Here is a 26,309-nt window from a genome sequence, read left to right as displayed (position 1 = left end):
AAAGAATTTCTGTAGGTACAGTCACATCTTGAACCAAGCTCTTTTGGCAGAAATAATAATGCTAGAAAGAGTAGGGGAAAAGAGAGGTTTCCAGAAATTGATAGAAAGTGGGTGTATTACCCAAAGGGCTTCACTTTTATTAGTATAAAGATACTAACCTCCAACAAGTTAAAAGAACCAGAAATTGGAAAAGGATCATCAAATCTCAGATTTCTGGATAAAACTAGATCTAAAGATAATATTATTCTTCATATTAATTTCCCTTGTTTCTTTTTTCCCCCTTATTTCTTTTATGATTGTGTTGGGGGGAAGAAATGAGATCATTTGTTATTTTATTGCATGATTTGAAAATGTTCATAGGCATCGAAGGAGGTGAGTGACCAAAGCTTCAAGTTGGTGTTAATAAAGCAAAAGATGGCACAAGTCAAGATGAAGAGCTGTGTCAAAATCTACCATCTAGTTAGGAGGAAGTAGAACAAATGAAACTGGAAGATGCCTGCTGGTGATCTAAATAAAGCTGATGATGGTGAGGGTGATGGTAGGGTTCTGGGGCAGGGGCGTTCTGGCCAACAGTTGCCACCCCGATCATCTGACAAAGCTGTTGATTGTGTCATACCCTAAAGTAGTTGCTTTTAAGAGCTTGTGTTTTGGATCAACTCTAAGAAGTTGCCTTTTAGAAATTGATTACTGTTGTTTTCATACTTACTGAACATCTAACATATATGAGGTCTTGTGAGGAATCCTAAGATGAACACAGGGATACTTAGAGGTAGATTTAAAAAATTACAGGCATTCATGTTTTCCTTTGTCCTATTCATCCCCCCTCATATTAGCAATGCTGATTTAGTTAAGGGATACTCAGAACAGTGCCATGAGCCATCCATTTCAGTTCAATTCTGTCGCTCAGTTGTGTCCAACTCTTTGTGACCCCAGGTATGACCTGAATCAAATCCCTTACAATTATACAGCCATCCATTTAATTTTCATTAAAACTCCCTCTTCTTTGCCACCTTTCAGGCAGGTACTGAGGTAGGTAGCGCCTAGGTTGGTGCTAATTTGCACAGTTAGAATATCATCTCCTCTGTTCATCCTTCCACACATCAACTCTTTATCAAGTAAATGTACACAATGCGTTAGGCTCTAAAAATGTACAAAAATTTGAAAAAACTGATAAGGGAACTAAGAATTGCTAATTCTGACTTCTAAAATCTGCAATTTACTTCTGGGGAAAAAAGAAAGCATAGGAAGAAACATTTCTTATTCATATGATCTTAGGAATATCCTAACAGGTGGTGCAGTTTTTTTTCTAGAATGCTGCTCTTGTTGAAAGTAATCCCTGTGACATATAGCAGAAGTGAGGTTTGCCATGGAGGCTGCCGTGCTGGACTTCCTTTGTGGGATTCTTAGAAGAGTTTTGAGTGGTTTTCATTCGTTTGCCAATTTCACAGACGTTCTTAACATAAATTGAGAAAGCAGAGGGAAACTCTAAGTGCATTTTCTTGAGATAATTTTCTAAGAGGAGTTTTCTCAGAACCAGTTTGGCTCATGGGTCTCTCTAATGGGACAAAAGGCCTCCAACCCAACTATTCACCTCCTCCATCCTGCTCTTTCCTTTGTCCTGCAAAACAGCCCATGAGTAGATCAACTGGCTTAATTAGGAAGCTATGCTGGGAAGAGTGTGGGCAGGAGGAGAAGGAGGCGACACAGGATGAGATGGTTGGATGGCATCACTGACTCAATGGACATCAGTTTGAGCAAGCTCTGGGAGATAGTGGAGGACAGAGGAACCTGGTGTGCTGCAGTCTTTGGGGTCGCAAAGAGTCAGACACGACTTAGCGACTGCACAACATGCCATAGCAATAAGATGTAATAATAACTTGTTTAGTCACTAAATTGTGTCCGACTCTTTTGTGACCCCCATGGACTGCCTGCCAGGCTCCTCTGTCCATGGGATTTCCCAGGCAGTAATACTGGAGTGGATTGCCATTTCCTTCTCCAGGTTAGGTGGTTGAGAAAAGTTAAGTGATATTAGCCATTCAACCAGTAAGAGGTGGAGCTGAGGTTCATAAAAAAATGTCTCCCTATTGTAAAGCCAGTGCTTTCAACACTTCACCATCCTGCTTCCCTGTCTTACCTTCTGTTAAAAATTTTGTGTCCCCTACTTCATGCCAGAAACAAAGGACCAGTCATTGCCATGTTATAAAGTTAAATACTTGGAGCAGGGCCATTCAGCCCCACTTGGGGCTGAACACTAAGAACCAATGCTTTGAGTACAGTCTTAAAAATTAGGCAGGTGGGTTGGCTGGATGGGATTTAAGGCCCTGGAACTCTTTGCTGAGCAAGGTGCTCCTTCCTGTCAGAACACGTTTCCATAGAGCCCTGCAGCCTGCAAGCTGGTAGCACCTCCTCCTGCTTCTGCCTCCTAGTGGGCTGTCTGAGGGAGGCTATACATATGTATTAAGTTATTAAGCGGTGGTATGGGTTCTCACAAGTTCAAACACAAAGCATGCTGTGTCTCTGCTGGAGCATCTCCAGGAGGGCCTGGATTAATAGAAATGCAAATGGAGCATCTGCACAAGGCCGTATGATTAGAGCCTCCCCCTCACACCTCAAAGTCAAGAGCAGAAAAACACTGCATGTGAAATACAACAAAAAATGGTGAGATAATATGCAAAGTCTGTTACCCATTTCAACAGCAGTCAGCAAAACATTCCTACTCACACCGCTCAGAACAGTTCTGCTCTAACTTTATTATGTAAGCTAACGTTTTTCATTGGGATAAACTTGCTGTTGGTCTGTTGAGTCTCTACTGACTCCTTTGATGCTTAAGACTCTGCACACCCTTATCAGGCCCACTCTAGAAAGATGTTGTTAAAAAGAGAAGTGGGGCTTTCGTTTTTGTTTTTCCCACCTCTGCTGTCTTCATTTTTCTGGGGTAGAAACACGATGGTCAAAGAAGCAACTAGCCTAGAGTTTACTTAGGAAAGAGCTAGGGATCTCAGCCGGCCAGGGTCGCCTTCCAGCCTGGTCTGGTGCGAGTCACAACCTTCCTCAGGTTGGCTTGAACTATGGGGTCAAGTTGCAGTTTTCGTCTCCATTTGACTTAGATGGAGTCAATAACTTTTGCAGAGGTGCTTTTAATTCTGTGCCTTGGCAGATAGCACTCTGTGACTTCTCAGGGCAGGGACCAAATCCCGGCCCCAGCAGTGTTCAAATAGGTGTGTGGGATGATCGAATGCGTGAATGAATAAAAGGAAAAAGAGGCTGCTTGCACCTCAGTGCATGCTGTGGGCAGGAGGGATCTGTGTGAGGGAGTGTGAATGATTTAGTGTGGCCATCCCCATTGGAGAGACAGCTCGAGCTTGCCTGTAACTATCCCTCGTCTCTTTTTCGCTAATGTTTTCCCTCCCTAAACCCATCCTTCCTCTTTGATTTAGTTAGTTAATTTGGCCAATGTTTGCCTGCGTGACTTTATAAAAAATACTCTTTCTCCAGTCATGAGTCTGCAGGGTTGTGTAAATGAGTGAAGGATTGCTGCTTTTTCCTGTCCCAGAGTAACAGGGGCCACCTGTGTGGCTGGGAGGGAGTCATGTCTGGGGTGTTTGGGTGTTCTCTCTATTGAGGCAGCCTCATGCTTTGAGTGACTGCTGAGCTGCTGGAGATATCATTGAGAGACCTATCAGAACTGGTGCTTATGCTTAGTTGTATTTCTGAAGAACATCATTCATTAGAGGACATTACTCATGAAGTGTGGCAGTAGATTTTCCTACCTTCATACAAGGCATTCATACAAGGTAGCCCATCTACTGACTTCTTTTATTTCATTTCATTTATTTTATAATCATTTAATATAAATATACATAACATATTTAATATATAATAATTATAATTTAATATAAAATACTAAATATTTTATATCAGAGCATAGTTAACAATGTTGTGTTAGTTTCAGGTTTACAGCAAAGTGATTCAGTTATTCATTTACATGTAGCTATTCTATTTCAAATTTTTTTCCCCGTTTAGGTTATTGCAGAATATTGAGCAGCTTACCGTAGTGATGGCCAGCACCACCCCTACTTCTCACCCAGGCTAAGGTATCTTCTTCTGGCCTCTGGCTCTTCCCACCATTCAGTTAGACACATACACACTTCTTCTGGATTCGTCATGCTATATGTACCTCTGGAAACTCCTCAGCTAAACGTTTTCAACCACTTCCCGTTGCCTAATAAATACATTGTAAACTTCTTATTCTGGCGTTCAAGGCCCTCCAGGATCTGGCCCCAGTCTGCATTCTTCACCATTTAAAATTGCCTGTGCTCCATTCACACCACGCAATTCATCCCTCTCACAGTTCCCTCTCACTGGAAACCCCTTACCACCATTCACTTCACTTAAAATGAAGCCCCTTCCCAGTCCCATCGTTCAGGAAGTATCTTTGCTGTCACCTTCTGTTTGAAGCTTACCCAGATGCAACCCACCATCTCTTTGTGGGATTGCCCAGCACACTTTGTCCCTCCTTTTGCCCAGTGTCCTGATTTCCCTGGTCTTCCAGGTGATGCTTGTCCCTTGGGTATGCAGGGATAGATACTTGTTGAACAAGTGGGAGAATGTTGAGTGACTGTGTACCTCTGTCTTATCTCCCCTTAGAGTTTGTGAGGTTTCTGAGGGGGCAACAGTGTGATATAGCAAAAGGCACTGGGGCTTAGGGGTCAGTGAGACCTAGTAGGGAGCTCCCCGCCTGTTTATCAACTGGGGGCCCCAGGTGAGCTACCCAGCTTTTCTGCACCCCCACTTCTATCAATACCTGTTGAACACGTGAACTTTTGTGGATTCTTCATTCATTTGCATCTACTGTACTCCCTGGAAATGTTGAGAAGCAAAGCACTGCTTGTCTTACAGATATAGAACATTTTCTTCACATATAAATCATGGCATGAACTGACATCATAATATACACCACACACCTAGTAAGATGTCACTTGAAAAATAATGAGGCAGGTAAGTATTACATGATCACATTAGCATCTAGCCCTTTGACAGGTAACTCTGAACAATGGAAACCATCTGCTTGCTTTTAAAGACGGTACGTTTTGGTAATTTAACTAATTTGGCTACCTGGTAATGGAAATGACACAATGCTGCTAATCCAAACATCTATGATGAGGAATCTCTTGGAAAAAGATAGAGAAGGAGGGAAAAGTTTCCACAGTGATTGCTTGCATCTGCAATCCTAAATCTAATTTAGTATTAGTGCTCCTGACAGGAAAAGAAATTTCAGGGCAGTTACTCACACTTTTGAAGGTTTTATTTGGTTTAACCTCAGAAATAACTGTACTGATGGTGCTGAGTGCTCTCAGATGTGGGTTTGCTCTCTGAAATAATGGGCTCTCGAGTTTCTTCTCTTCCTAAAATTAGGTCTGAGGTGCTGTCGAGGCTTCTTGACGAGTGGCTTTAACTACTGTGTGATGTTATAACATAAAAAAAAAAATAATCCTCCACCCACTTAGTGGGGTATTTTTTTGAGAACATGCAGGAAGCCGGGAGGCCTCACTGACCTCACCATAGATTTCACCACGATGAATAGCAGGCCTCGTTGAACCACAACGAAGCTCCCCGCCGAGCCCCCCACTGCCGCCGTGCACCATCCCTGTGGCCAGGGCTGTTCTTGGTGCCGGGGCCACTGAGTTATGAAGAGTTCCGTCCGTGTCTCAGACACTGTCTGGGAGTCGTTTCCGTGTTATTTACAGCATTGTCTCCCTTTCATGACATTTGTCCTTGTCTTTCAAAACTTCCCTCTGGCCTCTTGTCAAACTACAGTAGCAAACATAAAACTCATTTTTCTTTGTTCTGTTGGGCATGAGATAAACAACCAACCAAGAAATAGTCAATCTTATCACAGACACTACAGGTATAATACTATATTATGTCATGGCATCGGCAAAAGAAGGAGTTCCAATTTTTATATGGGATGTAATTCAGCTCAAGACTAGATTTTTATTTGGATATTTTTGTTTTTTCCCTATGTCTTATATAATTTTAAAGAACTCTCTAAAAAAAAAATCACTAACATTTGTGTAGTTGCTTACTGTTTATAAAGCACTTCTCAAAAAATTTTTCTTTTTTAATAACACATCCCTGTAAACATGATGCTGTTTTTCTTCTGTTTTTCTGATGATGAAACTGAGGCAGGGAGGTGTCATAAGTTAAGTAATGCAAGTCATGGGTCACCTTTTAGTGGTTATAGCCGTGCTAACCTCGGGCCTCAGTAGCACAGGACTCCCAACTCTACTCTCAGACAAACAAGCCTGGGGCGCAAGACAAGGCCTGCTTTCCGGAGCCTGGAGTACAACTGGCCTGAAGGCTCCAGACCATGAAGTTGAGGGAGATTTGAGGCAGAGAAGAAGCCCAAATAAAAGTCAGACAGGAAGTCTAGAAGTGGGCAACAGAAGGGGCAGATCTAAGGAGGAAGTAACTGGACAGAACTTATGCCCGTTCACCAGGCTGTGAGGGTCCAGATTCGAGATAGGGAGATGGGGCCTGGTAGGAATCCTTGAGTAAATACAGAATAACTGCAGCACTTTTGTATAAGAGATTTGCAGTCTTGGCCAAGATCTTGGAGGAGCAAGCTCAGATGTCAGATCATGAGTTTGGGACTATTTAGTTAGTTCTTAAGAATGAAAACCTCCAGAAGAGATAGCTATGATTTTTCCAGTAGTCCTGTATGGACATGAGAGTTGGACCGTAAAGAAGCCTGAGCACCAAAGAATTGTTGCTTTCACACTGTGGTGCTGGAGAAGACTCTGGAAGTTCTCTTGGACAGCATAGAGATTAAACCACTCAGTCCTAAAAGAAATCAATTCTGAATATTCGTTGGAAGGACTAATGCTGAAGCTGAAGCTGAAGCTCCAGTACTTTGGTCACCTGATGTGAAAAGCTGACTCATTAGAAAAGACCCTGATGCTGGGAAAGATTCAAGGTGGGAGAAAAAGGGGTCGACAGAGGATGAGATGATTGGATGACATCACTGACTCAATGAACATGAGTGCAATCTCTGGAGATAGTAAAGGACAGAAAAGCCCAGCATGCTGCGGTCCATGGGGTCACAAAGAGTCGGACATGACTTAGAGCCTGAACAACAACAGGAGATAGAGTAAATAAAGTGAAGAAACATTTGAACACATGTGATGCATGGAAAAGAGAAACAGCACTACATCCAGTGATTCCCAGGCCACCTCTTTCTTCTTTCTTCTCTTCTTGCTTAACTTTCTCATCTTTCTCTATCCACCTTTCCTCTTTCCCCACCTTCCTTCATTTTTTTCTTAATGTACAATTAATTGACACTTTACTAGAGACTATGTGAGGCTTTGGGAATGCAAATTGACTGATAAAAACATTTATATGATTTTTGGTTAATGTAGGAAAAGCTATGTACCTATTGTTGAATTATTTCTGTTTACATTTTTAAACTTTTCACCTCAAGTAGGTGAATTCATGGGTTGAAAGTTTTAAAAAATCATTTTGGATGCTCATACTGAGTGTCTGTGTGTGTTTATGTGTTGTGCACACTCACAGAGAAATGTATTGCCTACTGATTGGGGTGTTTAAGTGTGATAAGGAATACCTGTAGTTTGAAGTCATAAATTAACTTTTCATATCTATGGTACCTTTCGTATATCTCATCTCATTTGTGTATACGCACCAAACAGGCAATAAATATTTGCTGACTTATTATCTTTTTTCCCCTTAACTCCAAACTTTCCATAAATCTCTGGTCCTAGAAGATAATGGTTTATATTTCAGTATTTTAATATACTTTTCCTATATGATTTAAAATACTCTTTATCAGTCTTCACCTTGCTCTCACTTGTTGATTGGATACTTAAACAAAGCAGGTCTGAAGATGGAATGGGAGTTGGTTAAGGTAGCTATCCAGGTAATTTATAGAATCCTAAAACTTTAGCTATGGAAGCGAAAGTGTTTAGAGTTTGAAATACTTTCTATGTGGACAACAGTTAGCCTGGGTAGCCGTGTATGTTTTCAAATTAGTATTCTTCATTAATAAACATTTTCCTTTATGGAACACATGACTGTACAAAAATTGCAATGTTTAGGAATAAGGTAGAAGAGTTAATCAAAATATACAGACTTACCCTAGAGTCCCACCATTCACTTCCTTTTCTTTTTAGAGAACCTGTAAATGGTGATGAAGGAACTTTGAACAGGGTATAGCACTAAATCAACAAGAGGTATTATCATCACTATTATCATTTAGCATTCATAATATATCGGTATGCATTTTCCCTAGCCCAGGGTACCAATATTCAAAGCACTGGATATATTTAAGCCTTACCTTCATGGGCTTGTCACTGAAATTCAAGTACAGTTTATGGAAAATAACTACCTAATATTCTAATTATGTATGTCTATTTTACTTGAACTCAGACATTTTAAAATCCCTTGTGTGTAGTTTTTCCAAATGATTGCCCATATCAAAATTACACAGGCAAAAAGGAGGAATAATTAGCAAAATGAGAAGCTAGATTTGGGGCTCATCTCATTTTCCGTGCTAATTGCTTACCTTGGGAGCCCATTCTGGGAAGCAGTAGGAAGTGGATCTTCAGTACATGTGCACGTGGCTTTGAGCCTCACCTGTGCACCTCAAGGCAGTGAACAGTGTCTGTGGCCCCAGAAATTCATCCTTCAAGTGATATGGGGGGGACAGCAATGCCTCCTACCTAGAGAGACTCTCAGCTGAGATTTTTCCAGGGTCTGATTCTAATTTATTGTGTATCCTGGACATTTTATGAAAGAGAAAGAAGCAACTAAGGAACATTCTCCCACATTGCAGATAGTCTCACTGAAGTTTTCCATCTCAAGTTGTAGATGGGGTCAAAAGTAATACCTAGTTCTGAATTTATTGTTCAGGTAATTCACCAATCTAAGAAAAAGACCAGATAGGACTACAAAGTCCAGAGATGAAGAATGTATTTACAATGGTAACAAAATGCCCATAGGACCCCCTCATTTTTCCCAGCCCCTCACCTCCCAAGCAAATAATACCAGCTAATAATTAGTAAATCTGGAGACATATTTATTTCAGCCAGCATTGGGAGAAGATGATAGAAGAGAGTAGAGACCAGATCTGAAAAAATGAACTAAACCAATTGGATTCTTTTGAGAAACTGAACAAGTTGCCAGTGAGGAGATGGGACAGAACAAGATGCATGAGGAGATGTCTTGAGGTGGAGAAAGGCCATGATGGGCCGTGTGCAGGCTGAGGAAAGCCAAGGAAGCTGACTAACAGAAAGGAGAGCGAGCCACCAACCTGTATCAACCAGAGGTGGCTCATGAAGACCTACAAGAGAAGAGCTGTTAACCAGAGCCCTCAGGAACTGGAATTAGCTCCAGGGAAGCCTGTTGCAGTTCTTGGATTCCATTAAGGTCACTATCTTTGTTATTACTCCAGTGTAGCCTTACGAATCCCAGGGACGGGGGAACCTGGTGGGCTGCCATCTATGGGGTCGCACAGAGTTGGACACAACTGAAGTGACAGCAGCAGCAGCAGCAGCAGCAGCAGCAGCCTTATATTAACTTATTTGTCACCTCTCCAGTGTGTCATTTGAGTTAGGTTCTGTTTCTGGCAATCAGACATAAACTTCTTTTACAAAAATAAACAACACTCCCACTTCCCACCAGGAACAACCAACAGCATTCCTCAACATCTGTTACACAGCAGGTTTGCACTTATGTCTGTAATGACAGATAATGTAGATGGTTAGCAGAAGCCACCTTTTTCTTGCTCTGCTGATATATTGTTTTTTAAGGACTTTTGGCAACCCTGGTGGAGATTAGGACACCTAAACTCATTGTCGTCAACCAGCCTTTATTCAACTGAATAAAGTTGAATGTTCAGTTGCTAAGTTGTGTCCAACTCTTTGCAATCCCATGAACTGTGGCACACCAGGCTTCTCTGTCCTTCAGTATCTCCCAGAGTTTGCTCAAACTCATGTCCATTGAGTCGGTGATGTCATCCAATCATCTCATCCTCTGTGATTCTCCTTCTCCCCTCAATCTTTCCCAGCATCAGGGCAGCGATATACAAAGCCTTTAAAAGCAGAGCCTGGACTGATAGTATTGTCTGTGGTTCCAGTGGTTTCTGATAATCTGTCAAGTTCAATTCAGTTCAGTTGCTCAGTCATGTCCGACTCTTTGCTACCCCATGAATCACAGCACGCCAGGCCTCCCTGTCCATCACCAACTCCCGGAGTTCACTCAAACTCATGTCCATCAAGTTGGTGTTGCCATCCAGCCATCTCATCCTCTGTTGTCCCCTTCTCCTCCTGCCCCCAATCCCTCCCAGCATCAGAGTCTTTTCCAATGAGTCAACTCTTCGCATTAGGTGGCCAAAGTATTGGAGTTTCAGCTTTAACATCATTCCTTCCAGTGAACACCAAGGGCTGCTCTCCTTTAGAATGGACTGGTTGGACCTCCTTGCCGTCCAAGGGACTCTCAAGAGTCTTCTCCAACACCACACTTCAAAAGCATCAATTCTTCAGCACTCAGCTTTCTTCACAGTCCAACTCTCACATCCATATGCTTTGACTGGACAGACCTTTGTTGGCAAAGTAATATCTCTGCTTTTGAATATGCTATCTAGGTTGGTCATAACTTTCCTTCCAAGGAGTAAGCGTCTTTTAATTTCATGGCTGCAGTCACCATCTGCAGTGATTTTGGAACCCCAAAAAATAAAGTCTGACACTGTTTCCACTGTTTCCCCATCTATTTCCCATGACATTATATATGGGACCAGATGCCATGATCTTCGTTTTCTGAATGTTGAGCTTTAAGCCAACTTTTTCACTCTCCTCTTTCACTTTCATCAAGAGGCTCTTTAGTTCTTCTTCACTTTCTGCCATAATGGTGGTGTCATCCGCATATCTGAGGTTATTGATATTTCTCCCGGCAATTTTGATTCCAGCTTGTGCTTCTTCCAGCCCAGCATTCCTGTCAAAATTCCTTGCAAAAGTAGAACTTTATTGATTAAGTCACTGCTTGCAGGAGGACAGGAGAGAGGGTGTTAGGAGAGATAGATAGATAGATAAAGTAAAGAACTGAGTTATGGTATTAGTCCCAAGTCATCAGGTAGAGTTCCTTGCTAATCGAATTTCCTGGTTAACAGGCAGATTGTCACACACAGCACTGCCCTCCTACAGTCTATCTGAGAGCTGATGAGCTGAGTTGGGGGCTTCCTATCACCCTACATAATGCCAGTAGGTCAGCAGTGCTCTGTTGCTTGCTGAGAACCCCTTAGGCCCTGCTGTGTTGCAGGTCTCCTAAGTGGTAGGAGAGAGGGGTCTGTACTTGTTTAGATTTCTTGAGAAGAGTTCTGAGCTTGTTATTATGAAGGAGGTATAAGATGGAGGAGGTTATGGGATGTTACAGATACCCCAGATATGAAACAGAAAGCATCTTTCTCCACCAGGAATTTGTACACAGTGGTACTTTCCTGCTGTGTTCCTAAAACCAGCGTCTGGTCTTTGCAGTCTCACTGCCAAGTGATGGATCTTGGGCATTTCAGGTAACAAGCTACCTGCTGTCTGAGTGGAAGTATTTAAATTCCTGCTGTTTTTCATCATTCAAGTTGTTTCTCCCTATGTTTCTCCTGCTAGGGAGCAAGGCTGCCATACGTACATGGCCACATGGCTGGCAAAACATGAGGCTCATGGTTGATTTTGGATGTGTTTGATGGCATCATATTCCTGGTGGCTGGGCTAATGCAAGATTTGCTTTGGCAATTCTAGGAGGAAGTTATCATCATTATGCTCTAATTTATAGACCATCCACTGGATTCTAGTCTAAGTTGAAAGGTACAGTTCAGTTCAGTCGCTCAGTCATGTCTGACTCTTTTCAACCCCATGAACTGCAGCACGCCAGGCCTCCCTGTCCCTCACCAACTCCCGGAGCCTACCCAAACTCATGTCCATTGAGTCGATGATGCCATCCAACCATCTCATCCTCTGTTGTCCCTTTCTTCTCCTGCCCTCAATCTTTCCCAGCATCAGGGTCTTTTCAAATGAGTCAGCTCTTCGCATCAGGTGGCCAAAGTATTGGAGTTTCAGCTTCAACATCAGTCCTTCCAATGAACACCCAGGACTGATCTCCTTTAGGATGGACTAGTTGGATCTCCTTGCAGTCCAAGGGACTCTCAAGAGTCTTCTCCAACACCAAAGTTCAAAAACATCAATTCTTTGGTGCTCAGCTTTCTTTATAGTCCAACTCTCACATCCATACATGACTACTGGATAAACCATAGCTTTGACTGGACGGACCTTTGTTGGCAAAGTAATGTCTCTGCTTTTGAATATGCTGTCTAGGTTGGTCATAACTTTCCTTCCAAGGAGCAAGAATCTTTTAATTTCATGGCTGCAATCATCATCTGCAGTGATTTTGGAGCCCAAAAAAATTAAGTCAGCAACTGTTTCCACTGTTTCCCCATCTATTTCCCATGAAGTGATGGGACCAGGTGCCATGATCTTAGTTTTCTGAATGTTGAGCTTTAAGCCAACTTTTTCACTCTCCTCTTTCACTTTCATCAAGAGGCTCTTTAGTTCTTCTTCACTTTCTGCCATAAGAGTGGTGTCATCTGCATATCTGAGGTTATTCGTATTTCTTTCAGCAGTCTTGATTCCAGCTTGTGCTTCATCCAGCCCAGCGTTTCTCATGATGTACTCTGCATAAAGTTAAATAAGCAGGGTGACAATATACAGCCTTGACATACTCCTTTTCCTATTTGGAACCAGTCTGTTCCATGTCCAGTTCTAACTGTTGCTTCCTGACCTGCATATAGGTTCCTCAAGAGGCAGGTCAGGTAGTCTGGTATTCCCATCTCTTTCAGAATTTTCCACAGTTTATTGTGATCCACACAGTCAAAGGCTTTGGCATATTCAATAAAGCAGAAATAGGTGTTTTTCTGGAACTCTCTTACTTTTTTCGATGATCCAGTGGATGTTGGCAATTTGATCTCTGGTTCCTCTGCCTTTTCTAAAACCAGCTTGACTATCTGGAAGTTCACGGTTCCCATATTGCTGAAACCTGGCTTGGAGAGGGGCATGTTAATGTGATGCACATTGCCTAACAACTAGGATGGAGTCATTATAAGTACTTTGGATGTTAGCTTCAAACCTTAGAGTCATTCAGTTTTGAGGAACGCTTTTGATCTTGGGTTCTGGTATGGGGAGGCCTGGGTTTAGAGCCAGGCTCACTTCTACTGCTGTTTCATGTGGAACAAATCGCCTCACTTCTCCAAGTCTCAGTCTCCTCGTTTGTAAAGTAAGGATGAAACAGCAGCCATCTCACAGAATTGTTTTGAGGATAAATGAGATGATGTTTGCGAAGCCCTGACCTTATGTCTGTCACACAATGAACATTCAGCAAATATTAGCTCTGTAGGCTTGTGTCAGAAGTGGACACTTCTTATCCTTCTTTTGTGTGTTCCTTGACCCAGTTTGCAATGCTCAAAGTATTAGAGAGCTTGTAGAAAAGATGTAAGATTTATTTTCTACTTTTTTCCTTTAAATATTTCAGGAAACTGAACTTTGCAAGATTCATGCCAAATGCAAAGGAGTTCAAAGGCTTATAAATGCTGGCTTTTTTGGTGGCCCTGCCTTTCAGAAAATACTATAGGTACATGAGACATGAAGGCAATGTGATAATAATTCTCTGTGTCATAAGTGTCTCATTGAGTGTTATCCTTAGCTTTCTATTGGTGACTTTAATTTTAACAAATTTGTTTCATCTCTCCTGTTCTGTTCCTGCTGGCTATGGCCCAAGTTTAAATTCTAGGTACATAAATGGAATAAAAAAAATCATAGATTTTGGTTGAAAAGGACTTGAAAAATTGCTGATTTCTGTTGGGAGTGGCAGCTTGTTCTTCTGTCATATTTTGGGTATACTCTAGTAGTTCTGTAAAGTTCTTATGGGAGAAGTGTTGAGAAGACATTATATGAAGAAAAGAAAGTGATTGTAAATGTAGTATCATAAGAAATCCCTCAAAAGCTTTTTGAAGGAGTGGAAAAAGAAGACAACAGATGAAAATAAATTAAAGGAAGAATAACATGTTTGAAAAATTGGACTACGTAAGAAAAATTAGACTATCTAATCAAACAGATATTTGAATTAGACTGCAACAGGAAAATTTCTGGAGATATTAAGAATGAAATTCATAATGTTATCAAGTTTTATGAAGCATATTTTAAAAATATCTTAAGCAGTTTCTGCCTCTAGAATGCCCAGAAAAAGCTCTCTCCTTCTAAGGAGCTGTTAAGTTGTGAATATTATGATCAAGACTTCGTTTCTGTAATTACTGTATATAGGGACTCAATTTTATCTTGACTTTTTTTCCTAAGTAAAAGATTAGTCTGGAAGTTGTGAGGGTTATAATACTAAATAATCATGATATTGTTCAAGATATTCAGCCATGGAAAAACCCAGTAATGATACTGAATGGACTGAGAAAAAATGAGCTACATTCATATTTTTTTATTTCAAGTATGAAAGTTGGATAGTTGAGAAATTAGCCTATTCATTTTATGTTTCTGGAAAAATGAAAAATGAAAGCAAGCTTCACTTTAGTCTCTGCAGTCAGATATAGCGAGATGAAATGCCAAATTAACAGACCACACTGGCAGCTGTAAACAAGCTAATCCTTTTATTTATTAGAGCAATAGAACATGCATAATACATTGGACTCCTGTTACCTATAGAGAGTTGCTCAGCTATCACAAGATAGAGGCAATACTAGTTGAAGAACATTTGTATACTAAATTTCATGTGTAGGAAAGAAGACAATAATGTATTAGAATATTAGTAATGTTATTGAAGAGTCTGCTGGCCTGGGCCCGTCACGTTATTCTCTATTAAGTAACTAGATGCAGCAGGTGACCTTGTAACCAATTCAACTATTCCAAACTAGAAGCTTTCCTAATGATAGTTGGGGCTATTAGTTTGGGGGAATGCTCAAGGAAGAAAATGAGGTCATAATCAAGGGATAGTGCAGGCAATGCTCTATAATAGAAGCCATTGATAGAATAAGACCAGATTACTAGAGGTGATGATTTGTAAAAGTATATATTTTAAACAAGGAGGGTATAAATACAGTTATATCTTTCAGAAATAGACATATAACTAATTTAATCCTAAATACTTCTTTCAAATGCAGGTGAAAATTCAGGATTTAAGTCACCCGAGGGAGCAATATTCTTGTGAATTAACATCACAAAGTGGATATTTCAGTGGGTCTTATGTAATGTAGCAAATGTTAGAGAATTTGTAGCAACTATGACTCATTGTCAGTTTTTGAGACCCTGTCCTCATCTTTCACATACATGGTGTTTGCAAGTACCTCAGAGCTCATCAACTAGATAAATATGTGGGCAAAATTGAGGCCAAATCTAAAGTGACTCACTCATAAATAAAAGTTAATTAAGTCTTCCCATTGACTCTGGAGACCCTAAATAGCTTCAGCCTTTGGAAGCAAGATTCCAGGTGTTGGGAGCAGAGATAAGGAAGTAAACAAGCTCTTTTCATTCTTCAGTAACAAGATTATTTTTCCTTTCACTTACCTGTAGACAAGCAGGATTTCTGTTTTGATTGCCAAGGCTCTGTCACTACCTATACCTGGAAGAGGCATTTTCTTGTCTGTGCAATAGATAATCTGTTTCTGCCATTTATTTCTCGTAAATGGCAGCCCACTCCAGTGTTCTTGCCTGGAGAATCCCAGGGACGGGGGAGCCTGGTGGGTTGCCATCTGTGGGGTTGCACAGAGTCAGACATGACTGAAGTGACGCAGCAGCAGCAGCAGTTGACCTATAGACATTCCACTTCTGACCCCCGCCCCCATTGTTACAGATGAGAAAATTGGGACTGAAAGTCACACAGTTAGTAAAGGGTTAAGTAAACTGAGATTTGAACCCAGATGTCTTGACCCTAAAGCCACTGGTCTTCCCTGTCCCATCCCGCTGCATCCTCAGTCTTTGCAGTGTCCCTTTTAGGGATATTTGCATTTATGCTGTAGAATGTAAGGTTTTCATTCAATGTCATGCTATGTGCTAAATCTCATCAGTAGTGTCTAACTCTGTGCGGCCTTATAGACTGTAGCCCACCAGGCTCCTCTGTGTGGGATTCTCCAGGCAAGAATACTGGAGTGGGTTGCTATGCCCTCCTCCAGGGGAATCTTCCTGACCTAGGGATGGAACTCCTGTCTCTCATGTCTCCTGCATTGGCAGGTGGGTTCTTTACCACTAGTGCCCCCTGTGAAGCCCTTTGACTCATGTTAGAAGACTTTTTAGCACGGCCGAGTGTATTGGTGACATGGTGAACCCCTTCTGGCCTTCCTGAAATCATGTACTTTATTCCCTGGGTAACAGGTTGGCAAGAATACACAGAAGAACTATACAAAAAACATCCTCATGACCCACATAATCATGATGGTATGATCACTCACCTAGAGTCATTCCTGGAATGAGAAGTCCAGTTGGCCACGAACAAAGCTAGTGGAGGTGATGGAATTCCAGTTGAGCTATTTCAAATCCTGAAAGATGATGCTGTAAAAGTGTTGCACTCGATATGCCAGCAAATTTGGAAAACTTAGCTGTGGCCACAGGACTGGAAAAGGTCAGTTTTCATTCCTATCCAAAGGAAAGGAAATGCCAAAGAATGCTCAAACTACTGCACAAATGCACTCATCTCACACGCTAGTAAAGTAATGCTCAAAATTCTCCAAGCCAGGCTTCAACAGTATGTGAACCATAAACTTCCAGATGTTCAAGCTGGTTTTAGAAAAGGCAGAGGAACCAGAGATCAAATTGCTAACATCCGTTGGATTGTTGAAAAATCTAGAGAGTTCTAGAAAAACACCTATTTCTGCTTTATTGACTATGCCAAAGCCTTTGACTGTGTGGATAACAACAAACTCTGGAAAATTCTTAAGGAGATGGGAATACCAGACCACCCGATCTGCCTCTGGAGAAATCTGTATGCAGGTCAGGAAGCAACAGTTAGAACTGGACATGGAAAAACAGACTGGATCCAAATAGGAAAAGGAGTATGTCAAGGCTGTATATTGTCATCCTGCTTATTTAACTTCTATGCAGAGTACATCATGAGAAACGCTGGGCTGGAAGAAGCACAAGCTGGACTCAAGACTGACGGGAGAAATAGCCTCAGATATGCAGATGACACCACCCTTATGGCAGAAAGTGAAGAAGAACTAAAGAGCCTCTCGATGAAAGTGAAAGAGGAGAGTGAAAAAGTTGGCTTAACTCAACATTCAGAAAAAGAAGATCATGGCATCTGGTCCCATCACTTCATGGGAAATAGATGGGGAAACAGTGGAAATAGTGACAGACTTAATTTTTGGGCTCCAAAATCACTGCAGATGGTGATTGCAGCTATGAAATTAAAAGACACTTATTCCTTGAAAGAAAAGTTATGACTAACCTAGGCAGCATATTCAAAAGCAGAGACATTACTTTGCCAACAAAGGTCCATCTAGTCAAGGCTGTGGTTTCTCCAGTAGTCATATATGGATATGAGAGTTGGACTATAAAGAAAGCTGAGTGCCGAAAAATTGATGCTTTTGAACTGTGGTGTTGGAGACTCTTGAGAGTCTCTTGGACTGCAAGGAGATCCAACCAGTCCACCCTAAAGGAAATCAGTCCTGAATATTCATTAGAAGGACTGATGCTGAATCTGAAACTCCAGTACTTTGGCCACCTGATGTGAAGAACTGACTCATTTGAAAAGGTCCTGATGCTGGGAAAGATTGAAGGTGGGAGGAGAAAGGGATGACAAAGGATGAGATGGTTGCATGACATCACTGACTCAATGGACATGTATTTGAGTAAACTCCGGGAGTTGGCGATGGACAGGGAGGCCTGGCATTCTGCAGTCCATGGGGTCACAGAGTCGGACATGACTGAATGACTGAACTGAACTGAACTGAACAGATTGGTTCTACCCCCAGAATTTGAGCTTATGATGTAGTGTCATTATAAGGTTTTTAAACTGAGCAGGTGAGGTGCAGAAAGGAAAAAAAAAGAACTAACTTCTCAGTCTCCATTTTATGAGGAGGAAACCAAAGGTTAAGTAAAAGTTCACAGAGTTAAGGCAAAAGCTCAGATTTTGGCCTTTCCATCTGTGTCTTTTCCAGCAGACCCTGAAACCATCATCTAGTTTATCTAAAACCAGGAAACTTCATTTGCTAATCCAGAAAACCCACAGCTGAGCCCAGCTCACTGTGTGGTTAACAAGGAAAATTCTTTAAAATGGCTTTTTTTTTTTTTTTTCTTGCTTAGTGTTGCTGGCATCAAGTATAGTTATTTATATGTTTTTCTTTTGCTACCTGATTTATTTTAGAGACTGACACTTTTACAAGCTGACATCTCAGCATACAGACACTTTTTTTTTTTTACTCCACTGAATGCAGTTGATGGCACTTACCTGATGCCATGCCGAGCAGAACCTAGTTAAAGGTTTCTCTTTGTGCTGCGATCCATCACTCCTTTTACAGTTCTTCATCTGGAAGAGTGTAAACTGCCTCCTAATTTTGGCATCTGCTATCTGCCTTTCTGACTGCTCCCTGTTGCTTCCTGATATCGCTCTGTCAGGTAGACACTTGAGGATTTCATTGCTACCTAGGTGTGCAGCAAATTCAAAATTATTTTACAGTTTTTTTTTTAAAAGCTCCTGTTGAGATCATTGTGATGGATGAGTGATTAATAGGAGATTCAGTGTTGAAATAGAAAATTGATCAGCTACTGTCAGTTGGTTATCCATTTATTTATTTCTACCATTTGAAGAATATTTATTGTAAGGCACCCGAAGATTTGGAAAAAGATAAACTATCACTTCCCTCAAGGAGCTCCCAGTGTAGTGAACAACTGTAGGATCATCTGGTTGATAACACTTTGGAGCAGATGGGCTTGCCTCCCAACTTTTCCATTTTTGCTGCTTCTATCTTTCTTTCCATGTCTTTTTACTAGAGCCATGCAGAGTGCCCTGCACTGGGGCCCTGTTTTTGTGGCTTTTCTAGCGTCCTATTTAGCATTATAATGTAGCTGTCCTCTGCACCTTTCTTTTGGGGTTTTGGTCTCTCCTTTTGTACAACTGAGTAATCTGTTACACCCATCCAGTGTGTTCATGCTGTAGCCTTCCTGGGATGAGATGTCACTTTGGGGACAGAATTTTTCAGGTGCCGTGGACATATGGGTGGACATTTGTTAGGTCAGGAATTCCTTGGTTTGCTTTCTCAGAGACTGAAATAATGAATGCTTGAATGAATGTTTCAAGATGGTAAAATAATTTATCTTTTAATGTGAACGTTTGAGCTGGTAGCTGTCCAGGGGAGAAGGACAGCTTTTTCCCTGGAGATAATAACACCTCGATTCTTTCTATCATGCTGTGCTGCTGTTCCCTGGGTGTTAACCTCATTCCCAAGGCAGGCTCACTGCTGTCGTATCAGGGTCTCATTCCAAAAGGAATAGGAAAGAGGACATGGAGTGTAAGCAGTTTCCTTGTAAGAGCATGACCTGGATGTTGCATAAACTGCTTTTGCTTAAATCTTACTGGCTAGAATTAACTAAAAGGCCATACCTATGTTAATGGAATGCTGGCAAATCTTATACCTAACTAAAACACAGAGGGGATTCTTATGAAGGAAAAAAAGAGGAGAGTGGGTGTTTGGGAAAATCGGCTATCTCTGCCTCAGTGTATGTGTAGAATCTTTCCTAAGAGAAGGACCATGTGAACTATCTGAAGTCACAGGTGATTAAAGCAGAAAGAAACAATGTTTCTAAATGTAGTACATCGTTGCAAGTAGTACCTCTACTACTACATCAATGATGTAGTACATCATTGAAAATTATGTTTCAGCTGGCTGTTGAAATGTTACTTGAATTTCTTTTCTCAGTGTTTTCGGAGGAATACATGGACATTAAAGACATCTGTTCCAAATGAAATTGGTACATTAACTCGTTAATTACAGCACACCTGAAATTTTTTATTCCCTTTGTAGCACTTGAATTTATCAGCATATGTCTGGTTGGGCATCTCTGGTCAGCCCTGGAGAAGCTGTTTTCATACTAATGATGACTGCTTGCAACCCTTCTATGGATCACATTTTGAACCGAAACAAAGTCTTTTTAGTCAGTTTATTTCCACTTGGTTCAACCAGCTTGTCATGAGTGCCTACTATGTGTCTGGTACCAGATGCTGAGGTGCTATCAAAAGATGCCATCTCTATTTTTCAGCATCTCACAAGTTAGGAGGTGAGACAGACAAATCCATAAAAAGTTTCAAATGCAGGATAGACAGTGATATGTGTGAGACTAGAAACACTAAAAAAGTGCTACAAGAGCACAGGAAGTGAGGGTGATTCTGACTGCAAGTGCCCTGAGCAAGAGCCTTCATTCAAGTTGTAGGACTTAAGCTGGAGAAATGTGTGGTATTTTACTTGCTGGGCATGGAGCAAAGGCTCTCTCTGGTAAGTTTGCGATTCTTAAGTATTGCTGCTGCTAAGTCACTTCAGTCGTGTCTGACTCTGTGCGACCCCATAGACGGCAGCCCACCAGGCACCCCCGTCCCTGGGATTCTCCAGGCAAGAACACTGGAGTGGGTTTCCATTTCCTTCTCCAATGCATGAAAGTGAAAAGTGAAAGGGAAGACACTCAGTCATGTCCAACTCTTCGCGACCCCATGGGCTGCAGTCTACCAGGCTCCTCCGTCCATGGGATTTTCCAGGCAAGAGTACTGGAGTGGGTTGCCAGGTTAGTACAAAAGTTAATTGCAGTTTCGGCCCATAAATTTTAAAACATTGTAACTAGGTTTAAACACATCTTTATTAATCAAAATAGGAACCATTACAATCAATACGTTCTTGCTAATGAGAAATAAGTTTGTTTATTCCTGTAGCATAAAAATCCATGCTTCAGAATTCAACAAACTCTTGGAAAGCATTTTCTGCCTCCTGCTGATTGTGGAAACATTTTCCTTACAAAAAGTTGTTGAGATGCTTGAAGAAATGGTAGTCAGTTGGCGAGAGGTCAGGGAATGTGGCAGATTAGGCAAAACTTCGTAGCCCAATTTGTTCAGTTTTTAAGCGCTGGTTGTGCGCCATGTCATTGGGTGTTGTCCTCGAGAAGAATTGGGCCCTTTCTGTTGACCAGTCTAGCTCCAGGGGTTGCAGCTTTCAGTGCATCTCATTGATTTGCTGAGTGTATTTCTCAGATGTAATGGTTTTGCCAGGATTCAGAAAGCTGTAGTGGATCAGACCAGCAGCAGACAACCAGACAATGACCATGACCTTTTTTTTTTTTTTTTTGTGGTGCAAGTTTGGCTTTGGGAAGTGCTTTGCAGCTTCTTTAAAGTCCAGCTACTGAGCTGGTTTTTGTCGGTTGTCGTATAAAATTCACTTTTTGTCACACGACACATCCAATCAAGAAATGGTTCATTGTTGCTATGTAGATTATGAGAAGATAACACTTCAAAATGACAATCTTTTTGATTTGCTCTCAGGTCATGAGGCACCCACTTATCGAGCTTTTTCACCTTTCCAGTTTGCTTCAAATGCTGAATGATGGCAGAGTAGTCGATGTTGGGTTCTTCGGCAACTTCTTGTGTACTTGCAAGAGGATCAGCTTCCATGATTGCTCTCAGTTGGCCGTTGTCAACTTCTGATGACTGACCACTATGCTCTTCATCTTCAAGGCTCTTGTCTCCTTTGCAAAACTTCTTAAACCATCACTGTACTGTGTGCTCACTAGAAATTCCTGGGCCAAATGCATTGTTGATGTTGCAAGTTGTCTTTGCTGCTTTATGACACATTTTGAACTTGAATAAAAAAATTGCTCAAATTTGCTTTTTGTCTAATATCATTTCTATAGTTTAAAATATCTATAAAATAAACAGCAAGTAATGTTATTAGCAAAAAACATAAAGTGAGAAATGTACATTAAAATGATGTATAAAACAACTACATTTAGTTAAGAATGTATTCCAATATCAAATGGCAAAATTCAGCAATGTAAAATTGCAATTACTTTTGCTCCAACCTAATAGATTGATGTTGCTAGAAAATAGTGGGTAAAAGCCATGGGAGGGGAGGAGAGAACTGTTGTGGATAAGTAAGGTTGGAAATACTGATTTTTTTTGGAGTCATATCATCCAGGTGTTTGCATACCAAAGTAAGAGACTAAGAAAACTCTGGGAATGTGTATAGGGCATCTTAGATGTTGTGTATGATAGCAGAAGTGTGTGCGTGTGTGTGTGTGTGTGTGTGTGTGTTTGAGGGAGATGGGAGCCTTGAGGTGAAGGACTGATTAGGAGGTGGTATTATTAGTCTAATTGGGAAGAATTAGCTCATTCAGCTCAATATCAAAATGAACAAACAACCTAACCAAAAAACGTGGGAAAGACCTAAGCAGACATTTCTCCAAAGAAGACATACATATGGCCAACAAAACATGAAAAGATGCTCAATATCACTAATTATTAGAGAAATACAAATCAAAACTACAATGAGGTATCACTTCACACCAGTTAGAATTACCATCATCACAAAATCTACAAACACTAAGTGCTGGAGAGTGTGTGGAAAGAAGGGGGCCCTCAGACACTGTTGGTGGGAATGTAAGTCGGTACAGCCACTATGGAGGTTCCTTAAAAAACTAAAAATAGAGCTACCATATGATCCAGCAGTTCCACTCCGAGGCATATGTTTGGAGAAAACCAGAATTTGAAAGGATGCAGGCACCTGTGTTCATTGCAGCACTATTTACAATAACCAGGACATGGAAGCAACCTAAATGTCCATTGACAGAAGAACGGATAAAGACGATGTAGTATATATACACGATAGAATATTACTCAGCCATAAAGAGGAACGAAATTGTGTCATTTGCAGATACATGGATAGATCTAGACATTGTCATACAGAATGAGTAAGTCAGAATGAGAAAAACAAATATTGTGTAATATCACTTACATGTGAAATCTAGAAAAATGGTACAGATAAACTTATCTATAAAGCAGAAATAGAGTCACAGATGTAGAGAACAAACATTGTCATCAAGGAGGGGAAGAAGGTGGGATGAACTGGGAGACTGGACTGACATATATACACAATTACATATAAAATAGATAACAGATGAGAACCTACTATTATAGCACAGGGAACTCTACTAGTTGCTCTGTGGTGAGCTAAGTGGGAAGGAAATCTAAAAGACCGTGGACAATTTTATACATATAACCGATGCACTTTGCTGCATAGCAGAAACTAACACAACATTGTAAAGCAACCATACTCCAATTAAAAAAAAAGCATAAACTACGACGGGGGCATAACTGTGTAAGTGTGACAGAAATTGTGAGGGTTTGATCACAACTGGTTTTGGGGGTGAGAGAAAAGTAGAAAGGCACTGTGAGTTTTCAAGCCTGGACTGTTGAGAAGGTGATACCACTAGTCAAAAAAGAAACACAAGTAAATTCATGGAGATAATTGGGCGTATTAATACCCACCACCTCCTGTGTGCAAAGGATATCCAGAGGGCTTGGAAAACAAAATGCCAAATAAATGTAAGATGATATTTTAACCTGTGCATTCTGAGGGAGCTGTCTGGAATGTTCCTCCCTGATGGCAGGGACCATGGCTGGCTTATTTCCCACTGGATACTCAGAGTCTGGAGAGAGGCCGATGAATATGAGCACAAGAGGTTCCAAAAGTCCTTAAAAAAGAAACCTGTTAAACTTTCTTTAACCCAGGATTTCATTTGGTCCAGAACTTTCTTGATGAAGCTATCCTATAAATGTCTCACAGAGAATTCTCCAGAACACACTTTGAGAAATACTGCCTTAGGCCAATATATGATTAATGATTAGATGAGTAAGATAAGCATTCTAAAGAGAGAAGGGGGTTGGGGTCTATGTCTGTCTGTCTATCTCTTTTCCACCTAACAGAACTAACTGTAGTGAGATCTTCAGACGGAGTGTCCCTTGGCAAAAGCATAACCACAAAGAAGGATGAAGGGCTGACCTTTCCCTCTCACCTGATCACAGGTTTTAAAAGACTCACCATCAATTTTAAAATGTGTCTTTAAAGCTCTAAATATGGCCCTAGGACTTTACTCTTCAGACTCGAGTTCAAGATAATGGTCACAAGCATGTGCTGGAGGCAATTTTGAGCACTTTAAAAGCTTCATTTAGTTTTCAAATGTTTATCAATGCTCCCGGCACCCTGGAAGGCCAAGAGAGACTTTGAGAGTTCAATAGAAATGTAGAGAAAGGAATGGGGCACAGTGTTTAATTTTTTTTTTTTTAATATATGCTACTGGTTCTCTTATAGAGGAAAAAATGCAGTATGCACACACTGCAGAATTTATAGATTGTCTATTGTTTGGCACCTCTGTGAGGGATGGGTAATATACAGAGAGAGAATATCAATGCAGCAAATATCAGGTCCTTTCTAAGGAGAGATTTTAAGAAGGAAAGAAATACTCTCTTCATTTATTGCAGCATAACCTTTTCTATTTTTAAAAGAAGGCCCCACTGAAAGATTTTAAGACGTTTTAGTCATCTCTTCTTTATGTCAGTCATTACTATAATACCTATATTACATAGGCCTTGTTGTATAATAATCAAGCCTGGAGTCAAGCCTTGGATGTTTCCCTGTTATACTAAAGCACACGTCCTTTTACTGCTTATTTAATAACTAGTGGCCATGCCTGCTTCTTGTCAAAAAAGACTCTTATTTCATGAATGATTAAAGTGCTAGAAACCCAAGATTTATGGCTCTCTTGCTCAGAATGCTCATGTGGCTCTTGTCTGATTAAAGATACCTATCGTTGAACATATTTCATTACAGTGTAATTCTTGGGTTACCAAGGTAACATTCAGGTTAATCAGCTGCACCACACTTTGCTTAATTGAGGGAGAGCACTTCAGCTCCCACTTCAGTCCATGAGAGATAGCAGTCTTGTGCTTTTGGTTTTTTTCAGTCTGACATTTGGAGGCTCTTTCAGATGCTCTTGACTTCAGAACTGTTTCCCTTTCTGGCCCTAACACATGGTACTATGCCCTCACATTGGCTGTTCTTAAAGAACTAGGTTTTACAAAGGCCGTTTTCCTATTTGGTATGTGTAAATAGGATCACATTATTACGTACTGTTCTCTGGAATTATAGTAAGATGATTGAAATTATAATTTTGTATATTAATGTCAGCACGTTGGAACGTGTTTCCTATTTTCTCTTCTTAGTTTTCTGAGTGCCTGACCACCTGAGTTATGCGAACAAAAAATTTTATTTGAAGTTGGGGGTTGAGAAGACTAGGCTGAACTTTCTAACTTTATTGGGCATAGTGAAATGTCTGTGTCATTTGACTTTTCCCCTTTCTTACTGCTTCATTTTTCTCTGAAAAAAGTGCAAGAAGTAACTCCTCTGGTCAGCTTCTACTTGCTGCACTGAGTCAGAACTAGATCGCATCAACCAAAGTGAGAATGGGTGGCTGAGGATGGCTGCTGGAAACAGATGGATGGACTGTTTAGTATCCAACATCAAGAGCCATTGTGTGAGAACTGGTCTATGAGATCATGTAAAAGCAAGACCTCTAAAAATTACTTTATATCTGCCCATGCTTCTGAAATTCAATTAGGTGAATTTGGGCCTTGACTAGAGAAAATTCAAAATAAAATGTTTTGATTAGAGGGCTGAAAAATGATTCCACTGTTTTGTATTCTCTAGGGGGTTACAGTTTTTTCTCATCAATAAATAAGGATATTAGGCCTTTTAATGTAATATTTGCTATAAATATACCCCTAGTTTTCTATTTACCTTTCAGTTCTGATTATCTTGAGTATATGCAGTTAAATCAGATGGTTTTTACTTTGTGATTTCTTTTACTGTCTTAATCATTCTTTCTCTAAAACTTTGATATTTGATACTATTTCTTTAGCTTTAGAAAGATTATTTTTAAAAACAGCTGAACTTTTAAAATTCAACTGGAATTTAAATGGGTACATGAGACAAGATAATGACTAAATTGGTTTCTTTTCCTGATGGATAATAGCTCTGTTTATCAAGACAGTATTCCTCTCCTCTACTGACTTTTGACTTTTTCTTCCATCATATATCATATATTCACATGATTTATTTCTGAGCTATTTTGTTATTGACTTTGCACTCTATTCTTATGCTATAATCATACCTTTTAATTAGTATTAGTAATTGGTAATAATTAGAACCTAGGTCTCCTACATTGCAG

At 40.6% G+C, this 26,309-nt stretch overlaps 1 long non-coding RNA gene across 2 annotated transcripts in view; it reads left to right on the top strand.

Moving 5' to 3' along the window:
• The window catches only part of LOC147375782 (uncharacterized), a 180,408-nt gene extending 158,500 nt beyond the window's left edge, over positions 1 to 21,908 (top strand). Inside the window, exon 3 of one of the 2 annotated variants that reach the window (XR_015161589.1) lies at positions 21,612 to 21,908. This is a non-coding gene — a long non-coding RNA (uncharacterized LOC147375782). Of the gene's footprint in view, positions 1 to 21,570 lie in introns of both variants that reach the window. The other variant, XR_015161590.1, reaches the window with a different exon arrangement.
• Positions 21,909 to 26,309: the final 4,401 nt, after the last annotated feature.

The sequence above is a fragment of the Bos grunniens genome, chromosome 3, assembly GCF_055505025.1.
Source record: "Bos grunniens cultivar Pamir isolate PY7600 chromosome 3, Bosgru_T2T1.0, whole genome shotgun sequence".
NCBI lineage: Eukaryota > Metazoa > Chordata > Mammalia > Artiodactyla > Bovidae > Bos > Bos grunniens.
The sequence above is the reverse complement of the archived record's forward strand: the minus strand, read 5'-3'. Positions and strand labels throughout refer to the sequence as shown.